The following is a 27,598-nucleotide window of genomic DNA, read 5'->3' as shown; positions in this document are numbered from 1 at the left end:
CCAAAATTTTACTTATATTTTACAACATATCCTGTTCTATAGTTGTGTGTCAGTCAACTAAACCTGCATTTAGTCAGTGTAGCAAACAATCACAAAACTTCCATGGCATACAATATTCATGTATTTATGTCTCAGACTCCCGAGTGCCAGCAGGGAGTGGTGGCGGGCGATCTAGAGACAACACTAAGCTCTGCTTTGAGATAAAGGTCTACCGGGCTTGGTGCCTTGCTAAGGCTGGGATGAGGTTGACTCCCTGTGGGATCATTCTGAGATCCAAGCTGAGGGTACAATAACTATCTCCATTTTTGCTATGATGATGGCAGAAGTTCCAAAGAGATAATGAAACATGCAAGTCTGTTCATGGTTAGGCACAGTAATGATTTATTACTGGGTGTAGTGGTTCACGCCTATAATCCAAGCACTTTTGGAGGCTGAGGCAGGAGGATGTCTTGAGCTGAGGAATTCGATACCAGCCAGGGCAACACAGGGGACCCTGTCTCCACAAAACTTTTAAAAAATGTGCTGAGCTTAGTGGCATATGCCTGTAGTCCTAGCTTCTCAGAAGGCTAGAGCAGAAGGAATGCTTAAGTCCAGGAGGTCGAGGGATTCTGTGGTGAGCTGAGATCGATTGTGCCACTGCACTCTAGCCTGGGTAACAGAGCAAGACCCTGTCTCTAAAAATAATAATAATTAAAAAACTCAGTGACTTATTGTCATTTCACTTCATTCAGTGACCAAACTAAACCATATCTGCAAACTCAAAGTTGAGAAATGAGAGAAATATACTTGTGCTTTGTTTCAAAGTTGTGTGATGAAGGGTAAAAGTATAGGGAGGGGTGAAGAAATGGAGCAGTAATGCCATTTTTACGTTAATTCTTCACTGTCTTGTCTATAATTGATTGTAAAGATAGAAAAAACGAGAGTATTTACCATATAATACCACTTACTGTAAAACCTAGTAGGAAAATGTCACTGTGCTTCAACAAAAATGTGCTACACTTCGGAGGCTGCTCTAGTATCACAGTCAAATGGACTTCCTGCTGATATATTCTACCACTTGTTTAAAATGATAGCACGCTTACATGCTTCATATTTACAGAGATTTTTAATTTTTTTCCCTAGAATATCTATTTTTTTCCTTGTTAAATGAAGTATATATATATTTACCATATGATTACAATTTTCTCTTGTTTTCCCTAGAATGTATTTCTGTGCTTTGTGAAGACATTCTCCTGGTGGCCTTCTGAATTCTTTCCTTTGCAGAGCTGACTGCTTCCGGGGCCACATCCTGGGACATCTTTCCCTGGCTTACCTGGGTTTATTCCACTCTTTCTTGAATCCTAGTTTCTACTAATTTTTTCTTTTTTCTTTTAAAGATGTGGGGTACAATTCAGGGTTAGGTACGTAAGTGGTCACTGTACAGGTAAAGTTTGGGTACCCTTATTGATGTTATGTGCCCCCCCATCCCCTGGCAGTGTCCCACTACTGCCAATCCCTTTCTTACAGCATTATGATAAGTGTTCAGTGTCCGCTTATGAGTGAGTACATGTAGTACTCAGATCTTTGTTTCTGTGATAAATCACTGAGTATTATAGTCTCTAATTTCATCCAAGTTGCTGTGCAGTTCATAATTATGTTTTTCTAGTATCTACTTTTTTAGATTCTCTTTTCATTTGTCATGAAACATCTTCAGCTGATTTTTATGAAAGCAGTAAGAAAAATATTACGTTGAGAGCCTTTGTCTTGCAAATTGTTGCCACACTTGAATAATGGCTGGTAAGTCCAAGTTAAATTCACATATCCCCCAAAAGTTAAAGGTGCATGAATTCTTTCATTGTTTTCTAATGTATATGATTGCTGCTGGAGGCATTTGAAGCCCATGAAATTTTTGCTTCTTTTGAGTTAACCTGTTACATCTCATAGAAATTTGGGGATTTTTTTCTATATCTAGATTTCATTATAATTTGTCTAGAACTGTATTGCTTTTCATTCGTTGTGCTGGTACTCATTAATTTCAATGCAAAGACTCATTTGTTAATGCCTCTAATTTATCTGTTTTCTCTGGAACTAAATAATTAGTCAGTACTCTGTTGAGTTTCTTAAATTGATTCTCCATGTTTGTTAAGCATATGTCTCATATCTTTCATTTAAAAAAAATTCTCATCTAAGATTTGAAAGATTTCTTTGAGTTTAACAACCTACCACATTAAAAAAAATCCTCCAATCATATTTTACACAGCCATGAACTCTTTTACAGAGTGGCATTCAGCATTCTTGTTTTACAAATAAATTTTCTTTATGTTCCTAATTAAGAGGTTTTAAAAGGTCTCTCTGTTCCATGAATCATACTTGCTTCTTCTTGCATCAGTTATTTATGTGCTCATTTTGAATCTTCTGTCTTGTGCAGTTTACTTAAGATGTCTGGTGAACCCTAACTGGATGTTTACGCAAATGAAAGACTAGATTGATTCATATACTTAACTGCTGTGGTATATTCAGCACTTTTACAGGTTTATTTTCACCAACAGGTTTCTAGCCTTCTCTCCAAAATAGAAGACTGCAGCCTTGAAGAAAGAAAAACACAGGCCACCCCATCTTGCAAAACAAGAAGTTTTATACAGTGTTGTCAATGTTCATGTTACAAACCCAAGCTCTCGCCTAGGATATATTTAACCTTTGTAGACAGCAGTGTTCTAGCTTTAGCCTTGGAACTCATGCTTTGTCTGAAGGAGGGAGAAGGAAGTGAGGGAAGGGTAACCAGGAAGCTGCTCCAGAGTTCCTAATGGACCAACCAGCTCTGTCCACTCTTTTCTCTGCACTCACTCACTCGTAGCCTACCCTTTTCACCAGCAAAGAACAGACTTTCCTTCCATCCCAGACTTTTCCTGGTCAGGAATGCAGGCTCGGAGTTCTATTCTTTATCAATTCTATTTTTTATCAACATGTTCCCTGCTATATTCTGTCATCTAAAAATGTCAAAATTTACTGGGATGCTAGTTGTCCCCATCACTAAGTTTAGGCTATTAAAAAGTTTTCATTTTTCTTTAATTAATTTTCACTGTCAGTTCAATGAAGTTTGAAAAGAGAGGAATTATAAATATGTATGTTGTTTGCCATCTTGAAAGGTTAAATTAAAAATATATATAAAGACAAGAAAGAGACACTCCAATAGGCATCCAGAAATTTAACTAAATGTTCACTATTTACGCCAAGGCTGCTAATAAAGAGACCTTTTAACTCTTGGAAACCAACGTCTTACCACAGTCTCTTGACTTAAGAACAGCCCTCTAGGGAAAGTGGCAGACCCAAACATAAAATCATTTCTTTTGACTGCTCAGTAAAGTTACAGAAAGAGAATATTCCCTGTGAGAGCAATAATCTTGGTCCCAGAGACTGTTTATGAAAGCTTCAGAAGAAGTTATTCTTTTTTAAAAAAATTTAGTATCCACTGGATAAAACATTTCTTTAATATATACTCATCAGAGACACTCGACCAGAGTACCAAGAGCACATACCATAGACACAGAAAGAGAAAAGGAGAAGTTGAACACAGTTGGGCTCCTTCCTTCTCCAGTGCCATCTTTATCAAATGTCTTATACCAGAAATTAACAAAGATTCTTAACTGTTTCTAAATTCTCCTTAGAAGAAAAAAGAATAGCATATTTTTAATAAAGTTCTAAGAACACTTCTTTTACCATTTTGTTTCCATTAAAAAGTTCAAGAGTAATTGATAAGAATCTCTATATAACCTTTTGGATCATTTCTTTCTTTTTTTTTTTCTTTCCAAAGCAGGATTTATTGAGAAGAGAGAAAAGCTCCCACAATGGGAGGGGACCTGAGGGGGTTGCCCTTGGTTCATTCTTTAAAGTAAAGGAGAGATTTACATAATTGATTCTGAAACAGTTTTACATACATTCCAGATGTGAAATGAGGTGTCCAGTAAGTAATATTTGCACCACTATAAGTAATCAAGCTGAAGAAAGGGTTCAGGGTCATGATGGACAAAAACATTTTTCTCAATTAAAAATTACATATGAATGTATATATAATTACATATGTCTGCCTGTACATACCATAATTTCTGGCATTATTTTCTCATTTTTCACATTCAATATGATTTTTAAAATTATAAAGTCTTGTTCTATGTTTTCTCAAAAGCAATTTCTGGAATGCTTTTCCTCTGCACACATATTTAACTCTGTTCCTGGTGGTTGCAAAGCTACCAAGCTGTGTTATCTTCATAAGAAGCTTGTGGAGAGAATGACATGAAAGATGATGAGTATTTTTATTCTCTTGAATTCATGTTGGAAAATTTGCTTTTCCTTTTGAATTACTTTTTGTAGAGATTTATTATGAATTAAAAAAATAGCATATAGAAAACAAAGTGAACAAATATTTGGAATAGATAAAATAAAACTCTACTTTAGCCTTAGAATATTGTATACTTTGGTGCTAATTGAAGGGGATTTTTCTGAAATTTTCTAGACAATGATAGTTATAATATGTTATTGAACAAAGAAGTTTTGCTATGAAGTAGGAGCGCACTGCATACAATTAAAGTATTAAAATAACATACAGATTAAACTGTTAGGCACAATAAACCTCATTGCTTATGAGGAAAGATTTTTAAAAATTGTAAAACCAGATGTCCAAGTGACCAAAAGTAAAAATAAATTGAAATCTGACTGGTGTATAAATCTATCAATTATATTGGACAGAGTCAAGTAATATTTTGGCATTCTCATTTCTCTGCTTTTATTTAGCAATTCACAAAAATAGTTAACCTTCAGGGTCTTACCAATTTACTTCTTAACTCTGAAAGTGAATACTGCTCTGATATTTGAAAGAACAGTGTATGCAATGAAAGAAATTAAAGTGAATACTGGGAAAATTATTAATCCAATTCCCACTAGCAAAACATACACAAATTCAACTGCATTCATACATATCTAAATATGCCAGCTTTTTCTAAGAGACATGCCCTGAATTATGCTACAAAATAGAATACCTGGGAGATAAAAGAGCATTCAGAACGTGAACACAGAAATACATCGACTACTAAAACACAATTTTAAAGTGCTTCCAGCATAGGCAAGATACATTTATATTCCATAGTTATACAGTGTATAGTACTACCTTATTATGAAGTAAGTTTTGTATCTATTTACTATTTATCCCTCAATTACATGGTAAAATTGAATAGTTAAAAATAGAAAAACACATGAACATAAAAATCTTTGGTTTTATGTCCTGAAACCCTCTATCCTAAGATGTTTAGAAATATCGTTACTTAAAAAAAACTATAGCTGTCATAAATTATCTCATTTTTGGTAATGGAGTGTTTACCTTCATTTAGAAAACTCAGGCCAAGGATTTCTACTGTGTCATCTCATGTTTTTGTGTTCAGTTCCATTCTTAGCATAGAGGGTATTGATCTAATAATCATACTCCCCCAAATATCTACAGTCATTTATATCCCTATAAACTCATTTATTATACAACCCATAAGATTTTTTTCCCTGTGGTGCCTATAACAAAGGAACAAACTGAACAATAAAAAGAAACAATGTACATTTTTATTATATTTTAATGATATCCCCATTGTCTGTACATGTACAACCAACTGAAAACACTTTAGCCACAGGAGTCTCCAGAGATCCACTTCTTGCCACTCTGCAATACAAATTAATGGGCAGAAACTTCCATTATCAAAGAAGTTAGCAAGCAACTAGCTACCTATTATAAATAAAAAGTACATTTATGAGTCATCTTAAATCATTCTATGAAAGGCAGGGCACAGACACTTTTAAAGGTATTTCTCTGTGGGCTATGCAAATCCTTCTTATTTAGCTTTTATATTGTTTCTGTAATCATAAGTAGACTCCAAGTTTGTAGGCAGAAATGGCTTCTTTAGGCTAGCAAGAAGCAGAGAAAAAGATCAATATAAATATAATAAGGCATTTATTGGTTACTCTTATAAGTTCAAACTTACTTGAACTCATGTATTTTTAGTATGTATATATTTTTTCAAACAATTTATTTCTAGTCCTTTCTAGTCATGGTCTTAAAACACTTAATCATATACCCCTATAGTAAAGTTTTAATTGTGGCATGTACTTCCAATAAATGTATAGTTAAATATTGATAAATTACACACTCAAATTATTAAATGAATATATTATGTTAATTACAAAATGAATATAGGAAATATAAATTTAAAAAGAATGAGATATGGTTATAAAATACATTTTAAAAGCATCTTTCTAATTGTAATGGTTTTATATCATTATTATCTAATATCTCAGAGCATGAAACATAATATTCACTCTGGCTAAGTTTATCAATAGTAATTATGGGTACAAACACATATTATACATCATGTTGATAATTTCCATGTGGGACCAAATCTTCTGTTAGATAAAATTAGTCTGGCACTGCTTTATCTCATAATATTTTGTGTTTAGATTACAATAAGCAAAGAAATGTCAGCTTTTTTTTTTTTTCACTGCCTGGGGTTATTGGTATTTTCTTCATTCTGACATTTCTTTGCAGATTTCTTTTCAGGCCAAATATAGATTTGGTTAGGATTAATTTAATTATAAATAATTAGTATACATAATTGTTGACAATAAATAAACATAAAGGCAAGTTCTCTTATTTTCTTCCCACTTCTGAGAGGATTATCTTTTGCACCCCAGTTTGGAAACAACTAATCTATAAGTAAAATATCTAGGAAGATGAATGTAGGGACTGAAAATGTGTGCTATTTGTTTTTTGTTTGTTTTTCTTGTGTGTGTGTTCACATAAAACTCTATTTAGCAATACTGAAATTCAAATTATTTTAATTTTAATTTTTTTATTTTAAAGTTGTAGAGTACAAGTCAAGATTGGGTACATAAGTGGTTTAGGTACAGGTGAAGGGCCTCTCACTGGACCTCATCTTGGCTGGATTAGGATCAGGCACCCTTATACCCTTATTGAGGTTATGTCCACCCCCCCTCCCCAGCAGTGTTCTGTTACAACCAATCTCTTTTTTGTACTACTATGATAGGTGTCCAGGGTCCACTTTTAAGTGAGAACATTTGGTACTCAGTTGTTTGTTTCTGTGGTAAATCACTGAGTATGATAGACTCCAAATCCATCCAAGTTGTGTGCTATTTATTTTTAACCATAAAATCATGCTCAAATATTTACAAATTAGTTTTTTATTTTTTTCATTTTTATTTTAGATTCAGGGGTTATACATGCATGTTCTTTACATAGACATATTGTGTAGTGGTGGGGATTGGGTCTCAGGTGGCCCATTTCACAGATAGTGAACACTGTACCCAATAGGTAATTTCTGGAGCCTAGACCCCTCCCTAACTTCTCCCTTATTGGTGTTCCCAGTGTCTATTATTTCCATCTTTGTGACTATTTAGCTCTCACATATTAATGAGAACATGCGGTGTTTGGCTTTCTGTTTCTGAGTCAGTTCACTTTAAATGATGACCTCCAGGTTGTGAAAAGGCATTCTTTCTGAAGCTAGCCAAAGAAATGTTTGTTTTATTTTCCTTCCCTATATTCTCTATATTGGGAATACTTTATTAGATTTAAAAGGTTCAGAATAAGAAATCTTGAGTTCTGTCAACCATTGGTTGACCCTGAATCACGTCTTGAAGCAGCTCCCACTATTTGCCTGGTTACTATTATGTAATAAAAACACCCTTAGCTTACTTTCAGTTAATAAATAATCATTTGTGTTTTACATATAAAATAAGTCTAGTCTTGTAGCATCTAAAAATTCTTAATGACTCTCTTTTCCCCAGAGTAGGTGTACTATAGTCTGGGAAAATTGCAGGGAGGCCATCTCCTAATATCTGTAGCTCTCTTATGGTCTAAGTAGTTAATAGTTATAAAGAAAACTAATAAAGTATTTAAAACATATACCTCTACCTTCTTACCAATGTGGAAGATTAGGTTGCAATTTAGAGGTCTGCGGATCACTAATCATCAAAGAAATGCAAATTAAAACCACAATGAGATATCACCACACTAGTCAGAATAGCTATTCAAAGATCAACAGGTGTTGGTAAGGCTGAGAAGAAAAGGGAATGTTTTTTCATTGTTGAGATTATAAACTAGTTCAGTTGCTATGGAAAACAGTATGAAGGTTTCTCAGAGAACTAAAAATTGAGTTACCATTTGATCCAGCATTCTCACTCAAAGGAAAAAAAAAATATATGTAAATAAACCTGTATGTGTATGATTACTGTAGCACTATTCACAATAGTAAAATCATGGAACCCAACTAAGTGATCAACAACGATGGACTGGATAAAGAAAATATTGTATACATATACCATGGAATACTACCCTACCATAAAAAAAAAAAAAAAAAAAAAGAAATCATGCCATTTGCAGCATCATGGATGGAGCTAGAGGTCATCATTTAAAGTGAACTGACTCAGAAACAGAAAACCAAACACCGCATGTTCTCATTAATATGTGAGAGCTAAATGGTCACAAGAATGGAAATAATAGACACTGGGAACACCAAAAGGAGAAGGTAGGGAGGGGGCTAGGCTCCAGAAATTACCTATTGGGTACAGTGTTCACTATCTGAGAAATGGGCCACCTGAGACCAAATCCCCACCACTACACAATATGTCCATGTAAAGAACATGCATGTATAACCCCTGAATCTAAAATAAAAATGAAAAAAATAAAAAAGGAATTTGTAACAAATGGGAAAAAAGAAGAAGTCTGAGATACCTGGGAATCTCATAAAATAAAGTAAGGACCATGAGAGAAACAGCCTTCAAATCACCCTACTCTATGGATATCCTAGTCCAAACACCTAAGCCCTGTCTCCCTATGGTTATCAGCTACTCCACATCACTGAGCCTGGGGTGTTTCGAGTAGTGATACAGTCCATCCATGGGAGGAAGAATATGGAGATGAAACCCACATCAGCCCTGGAGGCAAGCTGGGTGCCAACTGGGTAGACTCTTTGAGGCCCAGATTACTTTAAGCACTGACTAGAAAAGGGAGTTATCTCCAGATAGGTGGGTTCCCTTATGCCTATGGACTCCTTGCCTCACAGAAAGGGGAGATTCCAAAAGAAGGTCAAAGCAAGGTCTTCAGTATGAGACCCCATGCAGGGAGTCCTTTCTGGCAGTTCCTAAGAAAGGAGTTGGGAAGTGAGCTGGGATAATCAGCCTCTCTCTCATTCCAGCTCATCCTTCACTCTAGAGTCATATTTTGGCATATCCAGTATCAGAGTAGATGAGAAGAAAGTCTTCTTTGATGGTCAGGTTGGAGTGTGGCATTGGTGACTCCCTGGGTTTGGCAGATGTGCAGTTGTGGGATCTTTCCTGGGACAATTTTGAGGGTTCTTTGAAGACATTTCCTCACCAGGAATTGCCTAGCTCTAGCTGCCTTCTCAATGGGCCACTATGTTCTGCCCCTGGATACCCAGGGACCACATCACTGCAAGGTGAGGGGCATTCTTAGGAGGTTCCCCTTGGGCTTCATCCTTGCCAAGGTAACACAGTTGACTGGTTTTGAGAAGTCCAATTTGGCCTACAGAAAACCCACACACATTATTTCCCCACCACAGTCTAGAACTGCAGTCCATTCTCCAAACAGTTCCCTGCCTTTCCTGTGCATCTGGGGGTGGGGGACAGTATGTGCCACAGCTTCCTGCTTTTGGACCTCCCAAGGTAGCTGTTAAAACACCAGTCCATAGGCAATTGAATATTAGACATCATAATCGACTTTTTTTTTTAAAGAAAAAAAATACTTAGTGTTTTATTTCTTTCTGTCCTACTTATAGTTCCTTTTTCCCTTTATCAGTAAGAACATTCTCAATATCAATCATGTTTTTAAAAATAAAGTATCTTTGGGGTAAAAAAGATGGTTTGCTTTTAAAATCCACCAAGGCTCTTGAGTTGTGTACTTGAGAAAACTCTAAAAATAAAAGTTGGGCAAGAAATTTGAACCTCAAAGAGTGACTCTACTTTCAGATGACAAAACCAAATCATTTTCAAAGTCCCTGAAAAACAGAAAATGACCGGCAGGTTCATTTTAACTATGTTTCCCAAACCATTTGAGAATTGCAGGCTATAAACTACAGTAGAAAGATAGCTGGGAATAAATATTTTTCTTCAACTCAATTGCTCAGAAGGGGAAAGAAAAAGACTATGTTTTCAGCTAGAAATGTCATTTACATTCTTACAAGACTATACCTAAAGATGAACTGAAATAAGCTATATCCCTATGAGTCTAAAATATCAATTAATAAAATAGAGCCCATTAAGAGTGGGCTCTATAAATTACTTCAAGGGAATATCATGTTTGGTTTTTAACATGAAAGGCCATCAAAACAAAAGTATACTAGATATCTTAGATGAGTAAAACAGTCATTGATAGTCCAGGAATTTACCTAACCAAACTTAAAAGTTTGGCCAGTGTAACTAAAGATCAAAATCAGACATTCTGAGTCAATCGTACTGCATAATTTAGGGTCAGGTTGGTAGTAAGGTATTGACAAGAACATTGTGTGATCTTTTATGGATAGAAAAATGCACATGGCAATTTTTAGCAAAAAAAAAATACACATGTATACATTTGTAGTTTAATAAGCTTCATCTTAAAAGAAGACACAGAATATGCTATTCATATTATCACCAAAACAACACCTTATTGATTTCTAAATGAATTCCTTTGCTCACTATTTAAATATGGTGAGTCAGATGCAGTGCCTTAGAAATGTGGAAGAATTGACTACCTTTAAGAAGGTCAACTTGGACCTCTGAAGTTATTCATCTGGGACCATGACTGAACAAGCTGTGTGGTTCTCATTATGTATATAAAGCCAATGGGAAATAATTTGGAATAATTATTTATTTTTTGATATATATCTTGCTTTTCCAACAAACTATTTGAAATAGTTTGCAGTAAAATTCCTACCTATTAAGATTGCTAAAAATAAAAAGAGAGATCTTAAACTATACAGTGGAGTGGAAGCCACAGCAACCTAGGACTGGAAACTTACTGGACTTGAACATTAAGTTGTCTACCCCAGACAATACAGCTTATATAATTCTCGTTAATTTATAACATAGACTTTCCTCATACTTCAGAAAGACAAATATGTGCATTCCTGAATTTAGATAAAATACATAAAAAATATACTGATGACACTTCCTCACACTGACTCATTCAACAAATATTTATAGTATACTGACCATGTGAAAGCACTCGTTAGCGACAAGTTGCAAATCTGTATGTAAAACAGACACATGACACATTTGCCATGTAAAGACAAATGACCCCAAGTCCAGTGCAGGAGGCAACACAATTCAATGAATTCTGTTGCTAGTCACCATGGTGTGTGCTCCAGGGTTCTGTTTTAATAGTTAAACAATAAACACATGTTCACTGAGCTCTTACTACTAATTCATTAATTCGTTAAAGAAATTCTGAGTATCTCTTATGTGTAAATCACAATTCTGGATTGTGATCGGGAATCAAAGATGACTCAGGCAGATAAGTGTTTAGGCTTCCTGGGGTGATAAGAAACATACAAATACATATAATACAAGTTGGAGGAATACAGAAGTGTCATTCAAGGTGGAAAACAGAGGGACTTTCCTGCTTGAGGAAGTAGTGGGAATCCTGGGAGTGTTTATGGAGGGTCCAGAGCCAGGGATAATGGATGAGCAACAAAGGAATGGGTTTTCTGGGCACCAGAAGTGCACCAGCAAGGGTGACACAATGGAAAATTAAGGCATGCAAAGGAGTAACAGTAGGTGGCTAACTGGAGAAGTGATCGGTATATAATGGGGGATATGGAAATAAACTAGGGAAGGTAGGTCAGGGTCAGATTTTGGCAAGAGATGAGGTGCTGATGCTGGAGCTGATACCCCAATCTATGCCTCTGGCTATCAAAATGCAAAGAAAACCTACAGCTAGACTCTAGCCCTCAAGGGTTTAATAATTTCATAGGCACATGACCACACAAATGCAGGATCCTTATACTGAATTATCCAGGTATACCTTTCTTCCACCAGATGAGGTATGGAGTTGTGGAGCCAAAAATGATGCCACCTTGGATGCTAATCTGCCACATTGACTCTTTTTTTTTTTTTTTGAGTTGGAGTCTCACTATGGTCCCCAGATTGAAGTGTAGTGGCACGCTCCCGGCCACTGCAGCCTTGACCTACTGGACTCCCGCAATCTTCTACCTCAGTCCTCCAAGTAGCTGGAACTACAGGCAAGTGCTACCATGTCCAGCTAATTTTTGATTTTATTGTAGAGATGAGGTCTCACCAAGTTGCCCAGGCAGGTCTCGAACCCGTGGGCTTAGGCAATCCACTCACCTCAGCCTCCCAAAGCACTAGGATTACAGGCTCAGCCACTAAGCCCGGCCCATGTTGACTCTTCATTAGCCCCAGGCCTGCCAAGGCCTCCTGGCTTCTACTTTATTGACTGTCTCCATGAAAGAACATGTACTCCTGCATTTAGGTCAAAGTGCCCTTGATGCTATCACGCATGTTACAGGCTGTGATACAGTATTCTTGCCTGTTCTGGAGAACTGCCTCTCATTGCTTTGCAGGAGCATGAACCCCCTTTCCCTGTGGTGTAGGAGCCCTGGGTCTGGGAGTCACACTGTAGGAGCCCTGGGTCTGGGTGTCACACTGGGAGACACACTTAGCTGTCCAAGAACATTTCCGTAAGCTCTCCCATAAGCCACCTAAAACCAAAACACCGAATGTCTCTGCCCCCTTCTTTGTTGTCTGAGGTCCTTCTGCATTTGGGAGTTGCTTGCATACATGGCCCTTTCACAGAACAAGAATTCTCTAAAGAAAACACCCATGCAACTGCATGGTTCTGGGAAGAACCATTGCAGAACCACCTGGTTTATGGCAGAACAACTTTCTTCCACTCTTCCCTTTTCCTGTGATTGGGGATTCCAAGGTCTCTTTCTACCCTAAGGGGATGCCCATGGACAGCGTCGTCCCTCACTATTGCCTGTCAGCATCACTCTGGAAAGACTTCCTCCTGCTTGAAGAAGATGTGGGTATCAAGGGAGTGTCCATAAAGGGTTTGAACCAAGCACACCCATGACAAGGCAGCCCACAAAGTCCCCAGTCCACTCTGCGGATGCAGCACAAAGGCACCAGTTGTGACTAGACAGTGCAGCTGATGATGTCTTGCAGGCATGTGAGCAAAGTGACTCGAAGTGAAACAGTGTGAGACTGCAGGCCACAAATAATAATACAGCGTCAGGTAGCACAGGTGGTAAATGGGCCAGATGCAGTGACTCATGCTTGTAATTTCAGAACCGTGGGAGACTTAGGGGCAAGGATGATTTGAGTCCAGGAGTTCAAGATCAGCCTGGGAAACAGTGAGGCCTTGTCTCTATAAAAAAAAATCCAAAAATTAGCCAGGCATGATGGCACACATCTCTAATTCTAGCTATTCAAGAGGCTGAGGTAGAAAAATCACCTGAGCCCAAGAGGTTGAGGCTGTGTGAGTCATGATCTTGCCACTGTACTCCAGCCTGGGCAGCATGGTGAGATCCCAACTCAAAAAAAAAAAATAGGCAGCAAATGGTTCTCTGGATAATCTTGATGCAAAGTCTCACTCATGGCTCCTTCATCTCTCTGACGTGGCCACAACATGAACACAATCACCATTTCTGGGGACAATGGCAGGTGCTGAGTAAACTCTTATAGACAGTGACACGTGGGTGGCTGTCTCTACCCCTGTGTATTTGTATTAAAACATGCACATGTGCTCATGCTTCAATCTTCCATCCCACCTGCCCTCATCTCCTGAACATCATCAATCCTTTGATAATTGTTACCCACCTGCTCAGGCTTCTGCAGTTCTTCCTTTCTGTCTTCTTACCGTCCTCTGCATACCAACTCAACCCTCTATCTCAGTTTCTCATGCTGCTGTCACTTCTATCTCTTTCAAGTAATTTAGGCAATAATAAACAAGTATTGGCAATTACCTAACAATTTTCTATCATTATTTATAAGCCACGGGTTTCCTCAGCACTGCCAATAAACTAACAGACACTGATAGCCTCCATGGCAGTGTTTCCAAAGTTATTTGGCCACAGAACTCTTGTTAGATGAGGTACTATTCTTCTTCACATTAATTTCATAAGCTCTTGAAGGCATACACTCTTTCTTAAGAGGATTTTTTTTTCAAAGCCTAATGTCATGGAAGACAGATTGTTGTTGGATAAATAGCTAATTGATTTAGTGGTTAATAGGCTAATGATTTGTTCTTTCACTTACTTAACAAATATTCATCAAGTACCTACTATGAGCTAGACACTCTTTAAGCACAGCAAATACATCAGGATGTCAACAAGTCAAGCCCTTGTTGTAGAAGAGAAGATTTTTTTCTATAAGAAGAAAAACAAAAAATAAACATATAATATGGCAGGTGGTGTGAAGTGATAATAAAATATGGGTAAGTGAGAGAGAGATGGGGGAGAGAGGCAATGGAGGAAGGTGTCAGAGTTGTCATTTTATCTGAGTTACTTGGGGAAGGCCACACTGGAAAATGATCACTTGAGACAAGATTTAAGAAGAAAAAAAGGGAGGATTGTAGTTACCTGGGAAAGGGTAGGCCAAGTGAGTGAATGGACACATAAAGACCCAGGCTGTTCAAGGACAGCAAGGAGAACAGTGGGACCAAGGTAGAATCAGCAGGATGGAGCTCAGTTGCATTTGAGGTTGAGAGAGATGGACAGGAAGTGAGCAGGTGTTCTGATCACCATAAAGATTCTGGATGTTCCTCTGAGTGCACCAGGAAATCAGGGAGGGTTTTGAACACAGGAATGACTTTATATGATGAAAGTTTTAAGAGGATAGTTCTGGCTGTTGTTTTAAGAATAAACTGGGGACAAGTGTAGAGATAGAAAAATTAGGAGCATGTCCATGTGGAGAATGGTGCCTCAGGGAAGAAGTGAAGGTAGTGAGATGTCACAGAACATACTGAGGATAGATAATTCTTCTAAGGAGTTTTGTTGGAAACTGGAGACTAGATCAGCAGCTTCCATGCCATGGGTTTCTCCTTCCTTATTGAAACTGAGTCTCCAATCCTCTCTCTCGTCCTTTCTTCTTCTCCCTCTCCGTAGCCCTCAGTCCAGCTGTTGAAAGGTGTACACTAGAAATTACAAGACCTTACTTTATAATGGAGGCATCTAGTGTTTCCATCTTCTCTGCTGTGTAATTAGCTCAGATAAAGTCAGTATTTATTTTTGTTTTATTTTAGAACCACTTTATTTTACATGATTATATAAAAGATATTTTGAAAACCAATGATAGAAATAATGATGGTTTATGAGCATATGGAACTTGTACAAAATACTTCCAATTGTACAAAATACTTCCACATACAGCAAATTGCCTGGGTATTATCACCTGGGACCTAAGAGCAGGCTAATGGTCCAGTTACTTCTGTTTAAAAATGAGGAAACCAAGGCTTAGCACCATTATCAGCTCAAGTTGATATGACTAGTTAAAAGCATAAGAGAAATGGAAGTTCAAATCTCTTCTACATTTAAATTTTCAGATCTCTTAGTAATCATGCCTTAATTATCCAAACTCATCTTTAAACTGTAAATTGTACTCATCTTTAGAACAAGTCAGAGGCAATTCCTTTACTTACCAATAAAAGAACTGTTTTCAGATGGCTGGGGGGGGATGGGAGTGTGGTGGGGGGAGGGGGATTCTCATTTAGAAATGCTATACTTTAAGATCATTTTATGATGAAAATCTCCTGAATACATAAAGCTACATATTTTCAAAGTATATACTGCCTTAGATTTTTCTAAACTCATAGGTTATGGCATGATTGCAAAATAAATTGATAACCAAATTAATCAAGTTACATTGTAATGGCTTATCATAATAAATATTCACTCAATGCAATTGTGACTTCCAGATTCCCTATTCAAATGTAAATTATGTCCTCTTTATCAAAATCACTATTGTATCTTAGTATGGAATTATATTAGTCTTGAGTGACACACTTCTGTCATTAACTTTTTTTAGCATACTGTATTATATTATCATGACTCAACCAATGTGAAAGATAAAGTGACACACAACATCTTAAAAGATAACCAATCTTATAAGCCCTTTGGGAACATCAAAATTTGAAAAATCAGTATCTCAAATAGCATCATACATATTTAAGGCATTGTTTATATATGTATATGCATATATATGTGTGCATATATATTAATCATCTTTAAAATTCTAGATTCTAGCCTAATGATGCTGTTGAAAGCTAGAAAAAAATGGCAATTACACGGTATACTGAAAATTTTAAGAACAGTTTTTTACATAGTCTAAGTGTATGGTACACAGTTAAGTAAAAAAGGAAACAATTAAAATGTACTGAAATTTATCCACAAAAAACTGTACACATATTCATGATGCTGTTCATAATCTCTTATCAAACTATTTTCTAAATATGAAAACTGTCCAGCTCCTCTCAAGTGCCCATTGCTACTTTGGACTAAACACCCACATCTCCTAGGTGGTCTCAGAGTTCCACTCCTGCCCCCAGTGGAACCTCTTCTGTACTCACAGCCAGTCGTGCTCTCCTCAGAAATCAGCTTACATGCACGCTTGCTCTCTACCCTCCCCAGGCATCCTTCCATAATTCCAGTACCACAGAAAGTCCTCTCTGTGACTGAAGAGACCTCCTGGTCTTATTCAATCACCATGCCCCAGACATGCTCCCACCTCAGGACTCTGGCACATGCTACCTCCTTGGCTTCACACACTTGGCCACTGCCTTCCTACACATCTCTGCTTCATTGTTACTTGGTGGGAGAAAACACCTCTGGTCATGTTCTAAAATAGCACTCACACCCTGTCATCCCATAGTCCCTCTCCTAATAACTCATAAAACACTTAATATTATGCTTTCCTACGTTATCCTTTTATATTGAAATTTTTATTTAGATAATTGTAGATTCATATTGAAAATAATAATAATAATATAAAGAGATCCGTGTACACTTGGTTCATTTTCCCTCAAGGGTTAACACTTTGCGAACTATAGTATAAATGCACAATTAAAACGTTAACATTACTACAACACTTTAATCTTATTCGGATTTCTCCAGCTGTACTTATATGGGTGTGTATATGTTATTAGGGCTATACACTCATGTCACTTGTGGGGTTTGTGTATCTATCAACACAGACAATGCGCTGGATAGTCCCAACACAAGGATATCCCTCTGTAACCACACTTGCCTGTTTCCTTCCCTAACATCTGGAAGTCACTCAATGTCTTCCATTTCCAAAAGTTTATCATTTCAAAAAAGTTACATAAATGGATCATCTAGCATGTATTCTTTTGGATTTGATTTGTTTTCACTCAACTTAATTTTCTAGAAATTTATCTGAGCTTCTGTATGTACCAACAGCTTCTTCCTTTTCAAGGCTGAGTACCAAGTATTTCAAGATATATGTGTACCATAGTTTGCTCAGTCGTTCACCTGCTGATGAACATCTGAGCTAAATCTAGTTTTTGGCTATTTTACATAGAGCTGCTATGAATATCTCCATACAGGTGTTTTTGTGTGAATTGAACTTTTTACTTCTCCGAGATAAATGCACAAGAGTGCAATTGCTGAGCTGTGTGGTAACGCATGTGTCATATTTGTATTATTTTTTCTCCTTTGGATTGAAGTCTTATGACAGCAGTGACTTGGTTTCTTTGGTTCAGGCCTATATTCCAGTATCCAGAACTGTGCTTGGCACAGAGTAAGTAGTTAATACATGTCTGTCGTATAAGTGAGCTTTAGATCCTCATGGTGACTTAGCCCACGTTCACAGGTGTTTTGACTTTTGTAACTGAGTCTACAAAATGGCTCCCTGGAAAAGACTGCAGTTAGGAGATAAGAGAGGTGTGGCCCTGGTGCCCACTCACAGTCATCTGGGGTATCTGAGCCCTGAGTGAACAAGCAGTTATGGCAGGAAGACTGCACAGCTCTGTTCACAGAGAGCTCACAGGTCAGTGGGGTTCTGACTTTCCAACTCCAAGGAACACAGTAGAACCAATGTCACTGAAATGGCTAGATTTGCCCTGCAGTTTTCTTGGCATGGAGGACCCCAGCAGAGAGCAGAGGAGCCTGCTCTCAGCACCCTGTGCAAGGTGGAAACAGTAGAAAGGTCAGGGAGCTTGGGACTCATTTCTAAGCTCATGTAGCAACCAGGGAAAATAGTAAGTAAGCGCTCAATATGTATTTATCACATGTTGCAAATAAACAAATAATTTCTGGCATGACTGAGGAAGAATTCAGGGGAGATTGAGGTCCTAACTGAGGCAACTTACACGGAAGATGACAGCTAAGAGCAACAGTAGTTATGAAATCAATGTCAACACAGGACAGGAGGCCTAGGAAATTTGAATTCCAAGCAATTTTTTAAAAATTGCATTTGTGCTACCATCTTTATTTTTGGAAACAGCCTTTATAAAATCATGAATGAATCAGTTCTAGAAGTTCAGGCCTATTAGTATGACTATACTCCCTTCATGAGTATAATCTTCTGGTAAAATCTGTATAACGTATTTCTGTTCAAAGCTTATTGTTTTTGCAGCAGTCATATTTTAAAAGATAAATAATAGAAAATAAATAATGTTTGACCTTTATCTAATGTAGAAAATTTTTCCTGAATTGTACCCCATATCTTTAAAATAAAATAAAAAATAATTGAATTAAATGACAAATGGTAGAGATTTTTAAATATTTCAAGTTTTGTAAATGTCTGAGTATTTCATTGCAAAAGTCACACTTGGTGTCTACATTGGAACAGAAAATTTCCATTACATATGTCTGCCATGACAAGGTTTTTTGTTGGTTTCCAGCCAAGGAAGAAAAACTAAAAAATGAAAATTCCTTGGAACTCTGGCTACTATAGATAGTCTATGGGATAACCAACTTTTGGAATAGTAAGTTAATATCTTCTTCTGGCCTGATTCTTTCTATCAACTAGAGGTTCCTGATATAAGATAATTTTTATTATATTCAACCAAGGTTGAGGTCAATAAGGTTGTGAGATGACATATTCAGTGTGGAATTATAATTGCACATCATAAGCTTGGTTTCTCTGAGTATTTCCTTGCTTAACTACTTTAAGTTGTTGTAATTCCTTACATATGGTTCTAGAACACTAATTTTCAGCATTAGTTGCACATTAGAAACATCTTGGGAGATTTTAAAACTCCTAATGCCTACATCATGCCCCAGACAATTAAATGAGAATCTCTGGGGTGGGAACCAGGCAACAATATTGTTTTAAATAAAGGCCTAGGTGGTTTTCATGTGCAGTCAAGGATGAGAACCAGCGTTCTAGAGCCACCTCATCACTTTTACAAGAGTTTGTATTAAATTAGTCAGACTAAACTAAATATAAAAAGTTAGAATCTGTATGGATGAGTAGGAAGAATCTGTAGACTCCACTGGACCCTACCTAACTCACAGGCACACGGAGGTTAAAAGTCTTTAATTCACAGAGTTAATGGGGCTCACATTGACCTGCAAAGTCATTGGTGAGCAAGAAAATTTGGAATCTCAATCCAATCTGAAAAACTTCTGGGGTTGATGACAAGTCCATTTTGGAAGTCTCTTGGAGGTCTTTAATTATCCAAGAGAGTTACGTAGTTTACAGTTACTCCGGGTAAAAGTTTTCACATCATTTTTGAAATAAATCCTGTACTGGGAAAAATTGATTTCCTAGTAGAAAAGCTAAAAGAAGCCATCAAGCTAAAGTTATAATGAGTAATTTGTAAAAAGTAAGAATTACCAACAAGAATTAATGATGGTAAGGGAGGTATTCTAGAAAAACATAACACTACCTATTAAGACTCATTCTGCCCTACTACAAAAAATATTTTCTAAAAAGTTACAAGGACAATATTTATAAAGGAAGAAAAAAATTAAAGCACACTAAATATCCCCATTATATTTTAAAATATCAGTCCCTCAAGCATACCTAACTTTTCAAAACTTGTAAAGTATGTTCTAAAACATCTCATCTGATTTTAGTTAATATCTATTTAGGGACACAGGACAAAGGATTATTCCGGTTTTTTGTAAAAATGTGATTTCCAGCATATAACATAGTGTGAAATTCTTAGTAAGTGCTGAGAACTTGAATTGAAGGAAATTGAATTATTGGATGAGGAACAGAGGCACAGTACCATAAAGTACCAACTGACCCTTCACCAGCTGATCAAGATACAGCTTCACCAAAACCCAGGTCTAACCTGGAATTCTTCCTCTAACAGAGTGGATCCCTCAGTAAAAATTGGAGATCAAAGGTAAATGGTCATGCTTTAAGTCAGTGGTCCTCAAAGTCTGGTGTAGTATCCAAGGGTCATATGGGTGATTTTAAGCAAATCCAAGGCACCGACCAAAAATTCTGATTCAATAGAGCTGAATGGGACCGAGAGTCTGCATGTTCAATAAGTGTAACATACCAGAAAAAGCACTTAAATGTGAAATATGCAACTAATCCAATTAAAAGTGGTCAACAAAGCAGCACATTTCATCAACTAACTCTGAGAAACCTGAAATATTAAAGTTGTAAAAGTAAAATGACTCATGGTCTCAATAAATATTTGTTGAATGTATGACTCCATTAATCATCAATACAAAATTAAGACCAAATTGGTTGACAATGGTTAGCAGAACACATGAAGAGGAAACCTTTAGAAGATATTTTTCTAGCTAACTTTCTCAGTGACAAAAAGGATTAAGGAGCATTTAATCTCGAGCTAATGCAGTAACACAGGCCACTTCTATAAAACAGTCCTTTTTCTTTTGGTTCTCAGTGGGTTCCTAGGTCAGTTGCTATGCTGAGAAGAATAGGAACCAAGAAAACGTATTCTTGCAAGAAACATGCAGAATGCCTTCTGTGGGAGACAGGAAGAGTTCTGGGAAGGAAGAAACCATCCTTTCCCAAGGCATTAGATTTGTTACTAGGCAACAAATAAAATATGACTACTTCTAGCCAGTCCCAAATGCAGCTTCCAGCAGAAAACCACTTGCTTAAAAATGCCTTTCAAAGGTCTAACCTCTAGACATTTTTGGTGCTCAATTCATCTTATAACGTACATGCTAAAACTTACACACACAAAGGTATATACGTGAGTGTGTATGGTTTACATTATTCTATGGCATTTAAAGATGTGTAATTTGGCCAATTATATAGAATCCAAGAACATTTTAATACTAATTATTATTCTTTTACAGTTATGACACCAAACAACTTTCATTACCACAAAAGGTGGACATAATAGCTGAAATCCAAAACAATGACCACAGTAAATACTGGTGAGGATGGAGCGACAATGACATCACTTGTAGGTGCATGTGCAAAACAACCACTGGGGAAGGGCCTTGGGAAGCTTTCCATGTAAGTGAATAGATTTTCATCAAACAAACCAGAAAATGCACTACTAGGTGTTTACCAAAATGAGGTGAAAACTCTGTAGACTATTGTAATGGTGAATATATGATAGTACATATTTTTCAGATTCCATAGAACTACACAATACAAAGCCTATGGACTTCATTTAGTAATCATGTACTAATATTGGTTCATCAATTATAACAAGAGTGCCCCAGCAATGCAAAATATTAATAATAGGGAAGGCCATGCAGGGAGTAGGAACTTTATGCACTCTCTGCTCAATTTTTTGGTACATCTAATACTGCTCTAAAAATAAAGTTTATACATTAAAAAAATTAAAAGCTCATGTAGATAACATTAATGCTGGCACTGAAAATAATTTTTCTAATTTGTAACATATTGACAAAACAGTTGTTAAACTAAACCTATTAATTATCTATCCATCACTCCTGTGTCATGAAACTTAAAGTTCTTTAAATGTGTAGCTATATTCCAAAAGATATTTAGTTTAACAGTCTGTCATGCAGAACTAAATTAATAATCCCCCAAATGGCTTTCTGAAAGATTTTTAAACATTATTTTTCCATATGAAATATTCATACTATATTGGCATAGCTCTCAATTTTACTGATTTTCAGTTTAATTTTTATTTTCACAAGCCTTAATAAAAATTTTTGCCTCCAATCTACTGTTATGTGACTGAGTGTAGAAGTTACTGAGTCCATAATATGATCACAAAGCCCATGCAGCGTTTCTCCAACTTCACCGTGTATGGGAGTCAACTGGTGATCATTCTGATATACAGATTCCGATTCAGTTGATCTAAGGTGACACCTGGTTGTCTGTATGTCTAGTCAGCTTCCAGATGGTGCTGATATGTATCCACACTTAGGCAGTAAGGTTCTAGAGAATATGTGGGCCATGAAGCTACCACCACCGTGAACAAGAATTCAGCAAGCTGAGCAATCCTTGCCAAGGATTCAAGAGCTGTTTTTTTTCCTGTTTTTCTTCTGCCTAAAGAAGCTTCTAGGGCTCCCAGCACTTCTGCTTTCTCAATATGTAATCCTTTTCCATTTCATCTAAATGAGGAAGGCTGCTAACCTTTGCACAACGAGTGCGCCACCCATTTAGTCATAATACTCTCTTGAACCAAAGACCATCTATCAATATTTCTAGTTCAATTCCTCAATTTATATGTCTTCAATCGCAGAAGGATCAAGTGACTGGCTCAAGGTCACTTATCCAGTAACTGTAAAGGTCAGGTCTCAAATCCAGGTTTTTTTAAAATTTCAAATCCAACTTTTTCCCATTTTCTGTTGCTTCTAAAAATGATGCACTGCAGAGAATAGGAACTAGGTGGTCTAGACAACAAAATCCCCTTTCTGAATGAAACTCCTCAGCCTTGAGCTTCCTGCTGAAATGCCTAACATGGGTTTAAGATCTTGCAAGGTTCAGATTCAGCGGGGGGGGGGGGGGGGGGGGAAGGGGGATTTTTTTTTGTGCTTTTAAATGTCTTGAAATTCAACAAAATTATGTGAATTTTTGAACTTATTTGAGTTTGGTGTGATGGTGTAAGAGAAAATACTTGGATATGCCACCATGGAGAGTGGGGACAAAAAGAATTTATTCTACTTCCCCAAACCTGACGGCCCTCTTGAAAGAAGTTCCAGCCAACCATGTGTGGAAGTCAGAGGCAGGTGGATATTTACCCCATAACACCATTATAGAGAAACCTGGCCTATATTGGGAAAAACAAACTAATGACTCGAGGTTTTCAATGAACTTCCAGGCCATTAGCGATAACTAAAACTAAACTGACCTTCATATTGTGAAGAAAACAAGACCCAGAGAAGTGAAAAGAATGTTGGGTCATTGCATAGATATTGTTACTTAGAGCTAAGATGTAAAGTTTCCCAACTTCTGGTTTAGGGGCAGGCTTCAAATTTTAAAAATTAATTTTCCATATGAAATATTCACACTATTTTGGTATAGTTCTCAATTTTACTGATTTTCAGCAAAACTATGACTTCCACAGGAGGTCAGGGTGGAGGATTAATAAATGTGAACTATTTAAGTGACATCGGGGTTATACATGTCCTTCCAGAATCCCTTTGAAGATTCCTTCCAACAGTAAGAATTTGCCTTTAATACTTTCACCTCCTCCTTCCTGGAGCCCTGTACCAAAAAAGGAAGTTAAGATGATACAACCATGGTGGTATGCACCCTTCTGAACACTGGAAAGCAGACCAGCCCATCATGAAAATTCTGTTTTCCAGGGCATCCTCTGTAAGGGTGTGTGTTGTATACAAGCACCTCTGAATAAAGGGTCTCCAGTGGGGTGGCCAGACTATCTCTCTCTTGGCACTGCTTGTGACACCACATCGTAAGATTCAGTGAAGTTTATAAGGGTTAATGATATTATCCTCATGGGATTAATGATTTTTGTGAAGGCAGTTGAGAGTCTGGGATCTGTCTTTCCAGGACTGTCTGTAAGTGTTGGTGTATGAAGGCTGAATGGTGATGCTGACACCAGGGATACCCGGTCTTGGCACTTCTGGACTTAGCCTGAGAAAAATCAGTAGCCTCTCATTAGAGGGACTCTTAGAGATAGTGACAAGCAGTGGAGATGCTGGTTTTAAGAAGCACAACTGGGCTGGGCTGGTGGCTCAAGCCTATAATCCCAGTACTTTGGGAGGCCGAAGACTGTCTGAGCCCAGGGGTTTCAGACCAGCCTGGGAAACTTGGTGAGACCTCATCTCTACAATAAATCAAAAAATTAGCTTGGTGTGATGGCACATGCCTGTAGTTCCAGATACTTGGAAGGCTGAGGTGGAAGGATCGCCTGAACCCAGCAGGTTGAGGCTGTGGTGGCCGTGAGCATGCCACTATACTCCAGCCTGGGTGACAGAATGAGACACCAACAAAAAAAAAAAAGAAGAAGACGCACAACTGCCCACATACTACAGTAGGCTTCTACAGATGTTCTACAGACTCTTGACCGTGATGAGTCTTAAGAAAAATACAAGATGCTCCCAATGTCTCAGAGCCAGGAGGCATAACTGGGTTTTGCTGATGGCTGGAAATCTGGCCCTAGCTGACATGTCCAGCTTTGTCTTTACATGTTTAACACCATTATCTCATCCATCAGTGAGAATGTGTGGCACATACATTCCCTCCTCACTCTCCCCATCACGTCTCTCTCCTCCCTCCTTCAAGACCCTGACCACATGAGGCAACCTCTGTAAGACCCTCCCTGGCCTCTCTGCTTGGAGAATACCACAGCACCAAGGGATCCACTTCACTTAGGTGGCATTATGTTCACCCTTGCTAAAAGGAGGTACCTATAGAAACCTAGAATAAATTTAGTTTATTCTTAGTTGAGTCTTTTTGCCTCAGCAGAGTCATTTTGTTTAGACTTTGCCCCTGAAACACTTTGAATCTAGCTTAGCTTAGATGTAGATAGATAAATTTCCAAGGAGCAGGTTTTAGGAAGCCTTTAGACATTCTACTGCAGGCAAGTGGCAGCCTACCCCACCACTTCAACAAATCTCCATCAGATGCAAGACAAGGATAGAGCCATAGAAATGATAATGGACCACCTTTTGGTCAAAGGGTTTGTGGATTGCAAATGTCTAGTAAGTCTCTTGTAGAAAAAAACCCTCCAGGCCCAAATCCCCAAGTTAACCTAATCAGCTCTTTGTGACTTACATGACACAGACAGACCCCACATACCATGGCACAGACCATGGCAGCAATCATGTGACTAACCCTCCTATCTGCCTGCTATCCATTATTTGACCTGATGTCAGTACCTACAATTACCTACCCCTTCATAATGACGTGGAGCAGACCAGACCCAATTACCTTAATGACCTTCCCGCATTCAAGAGAAATGGTTAAAAGGACTCAACCTTGAACAGTCATTTTGCCATTGCATTGCTGAACTATGGTGTGGCCATGTGCTCTTTGAGCTACGGCCAGGTCATGTTTTCTTAAGCTTTCAACCCCTCTTCTACCTTGGGGAGGTGAATCTCCTCTTTCTGTCTTTAAATAAACTTACTTTCTAAATAAACTATATTTTCTAATCTAGCTTCTGTGCAATTCTTCGCATTTACCATGCAGCATCCGACTGCACCCACAAAGACACCCACACCCCCGGAGGGTCTGACCTAACATTCTGGAGGCCACGAGTGTGACCCTAACACTTGCTTCTAAGAAGAAACCATCATAAGTGGACCTATTTGGTTTAACTTTCCAAAACAAACAAGAATGGGGACTAAAAACAGAAGTGCAGATAACATACTTGTTGAACTTTCAAAGATTTTTCACACTAAAAATGACAAGTAAGAAGGCGAATACTGGTTTAATGGCTATACGGGCAGTCATATTTTTCTTTTCTGGGCATCACCTTTGAGTCTAATCCTCAGAATCATTTTTGCAAAGCTAGAAGAATGTAGCTTTAGGACAAGTTTGAAAGAAAGAGACAGGTACCCATTCCATGTAAAGAGAAACTTTTTGCAAGTATGACTGAACAAGAATGACAGGGGTTGATCGAAAGATGAGGAGCCCCCATGCTGCTGGGGAGACCAACACACAGACTGGACATCTTCAGCTGTGTACGTGGTGTATTCATGGGAGGGATACAGTGTTAGCCAAGTGCCAAGGCCCTTTGCTGTTCCAAGATTCTGTGATCCCACCACAAACAAGAATGATGATGACTTGTATACATTGTGATCAATAATAATAAAAGCACAATGACTGTGAATGACTTACTGTGCTGACAGTGAATCCCATTGAATCCTCGGGGACACTTGCAGACATAGCCGATGAACGTGTCCCCACGGTACGCTTCGCTTATCTCACAGGTTCCTCCATTGTGACAGGGATTTGGACTGCAGGGACCTGAAAGGCAGAAGAAATACATTGCTGCAAGGTGCACATGCTTAAAAGGAGACATTAGTTCAACATTTTTTCATTAATAATTTTACATTGAAGAGTGTTCTGAATATTAGTGGTACTGGAAATGTACTGGTTGTGCGAGCTCCAGATACTAATGGCCTGGGTTTGAATGTTGGTTTCCAAAAAAAGAAAAAAAATTAGCTGGGTGTGGTAGTGTGTGCCTGTAGTTCCGGCTACATGGAAGGCTGAGACAGAAGGATCGCCTGAGCCCAGCAGGTTGACACTGGGGCAACCGTGAGTGTGCCACTGCACTCCAGCCTGGGTGATGGAGTGAGACTCCAACTCAAAAAAAAAAAAAAAATGTTGGTTTCTCCACATTCTAGCTGCGCATTTTTGACAGATTTATGCAACCACTCGGGGCCTCTGTTTCCTCTTCTGTTAAATGTCAATACTAATGACATTTTCCTTGAGAGGTTAGAATACAGATGGAAAGAATTCATACATAGAAAATACCCAGAACAGTATCTGTCACATATTAAGGGCTCAAAAAAAAATAACGTTAGTAATAAGTTAAATATTATTGCTAAATTTCTGAATTGTGGAATACGTCTGCATGTTTAAGAAGTAATACACTTCCTGGAGTTGTGAGCACTAAAGAGCTTTGGTCCCCTGCTGGTACAAGTAGCACACGGCTGTAACCAAGCTGACCAAGTGAATCCAAGAGCTGGCTGCAATGCTTCTGCAGATATCTGATGAGGGTGTGGTGTAGCACACATCTGGAAACATTTTTTTTGCCAATTTAGAAGATGCAGCTCACCCAAAGTTGCACACTTCAAGAGAGGGGACAGTTGTTCACAGGCTTTGGGAAAGTACCTCAGCAAATATGATTCAGCAGCTGAGGAAGGTATGGTGCTAAGTTATCCCTTGGAGAAAACCAGCTTCCAGCGGGGGTGCCAACTGATAGCATCCAGCCACTGCAGGGTCCACCAGCAGCATTCATTCCAAGGCCAGGCTCCCTGGTTGATGACAGCACTGCAGAGGTGCAGAGCTGGGCCGGTCCAGCCTGATCTGGCGTTCCTCTATTGCACACTCTCTACCCAGGTGGCCCATTGATGTGGCTGAGATTATCTTAAAAGCATTCGGTGCAATTTTCTTTCCCTTCTTTTCCCCATCAGAATTGAAACACTGTGTTGCAGTCTGAAGGCTCATCCTACCTACTCTCACTCCCCCTGCCCTCTGTCCATCACAG

General features: G+C 38.0%; 1 protein-coding gene across 1 annotated transcript in view; it reads right to left on the bottom strand.

Moving 5' to 3' along the window:
• EDIL3 (EGF like repeats and discoidin domains 3) overlaps positions 1-26,360 on the bottom strand; it is a 243,264-nt gene extending 216,904 nt beyond the window's left edge. The window contains exon 1 of the mRNA XM_021715777.1: positions 26,224-26,360. The gene's annotated coding sequence lies outside the window, so the exon portion shown is untranslated. The remainder of the gene's footprint in view (positions 1-26,223) is intronic.
• Between the last annotated feature and the right edge of the window lie 1,238 nt (positions 26,361-27,598).

This window comes from Carlito syrichta, unplaced genomic scaffold (genome assembly GCF_000164805.1).
Source record: "Carlito syrichta isolate Samal-C Ts95f unplaced genomic scaffold, Tarsius_syrichta-2.0.1 Scaffold307659, whole genome shotgun sequence".
NCBI lineage: Eukaryota > Metazoa > Chordata > Mammalia > Primates > Tarsiidae > Carlito > Carlito syrichta.
The sequence above is the reverse complement of the archived record's forward strand: the minus strand, read 5'-3'. Positions and strand labels throughout refer to the sequence as shown.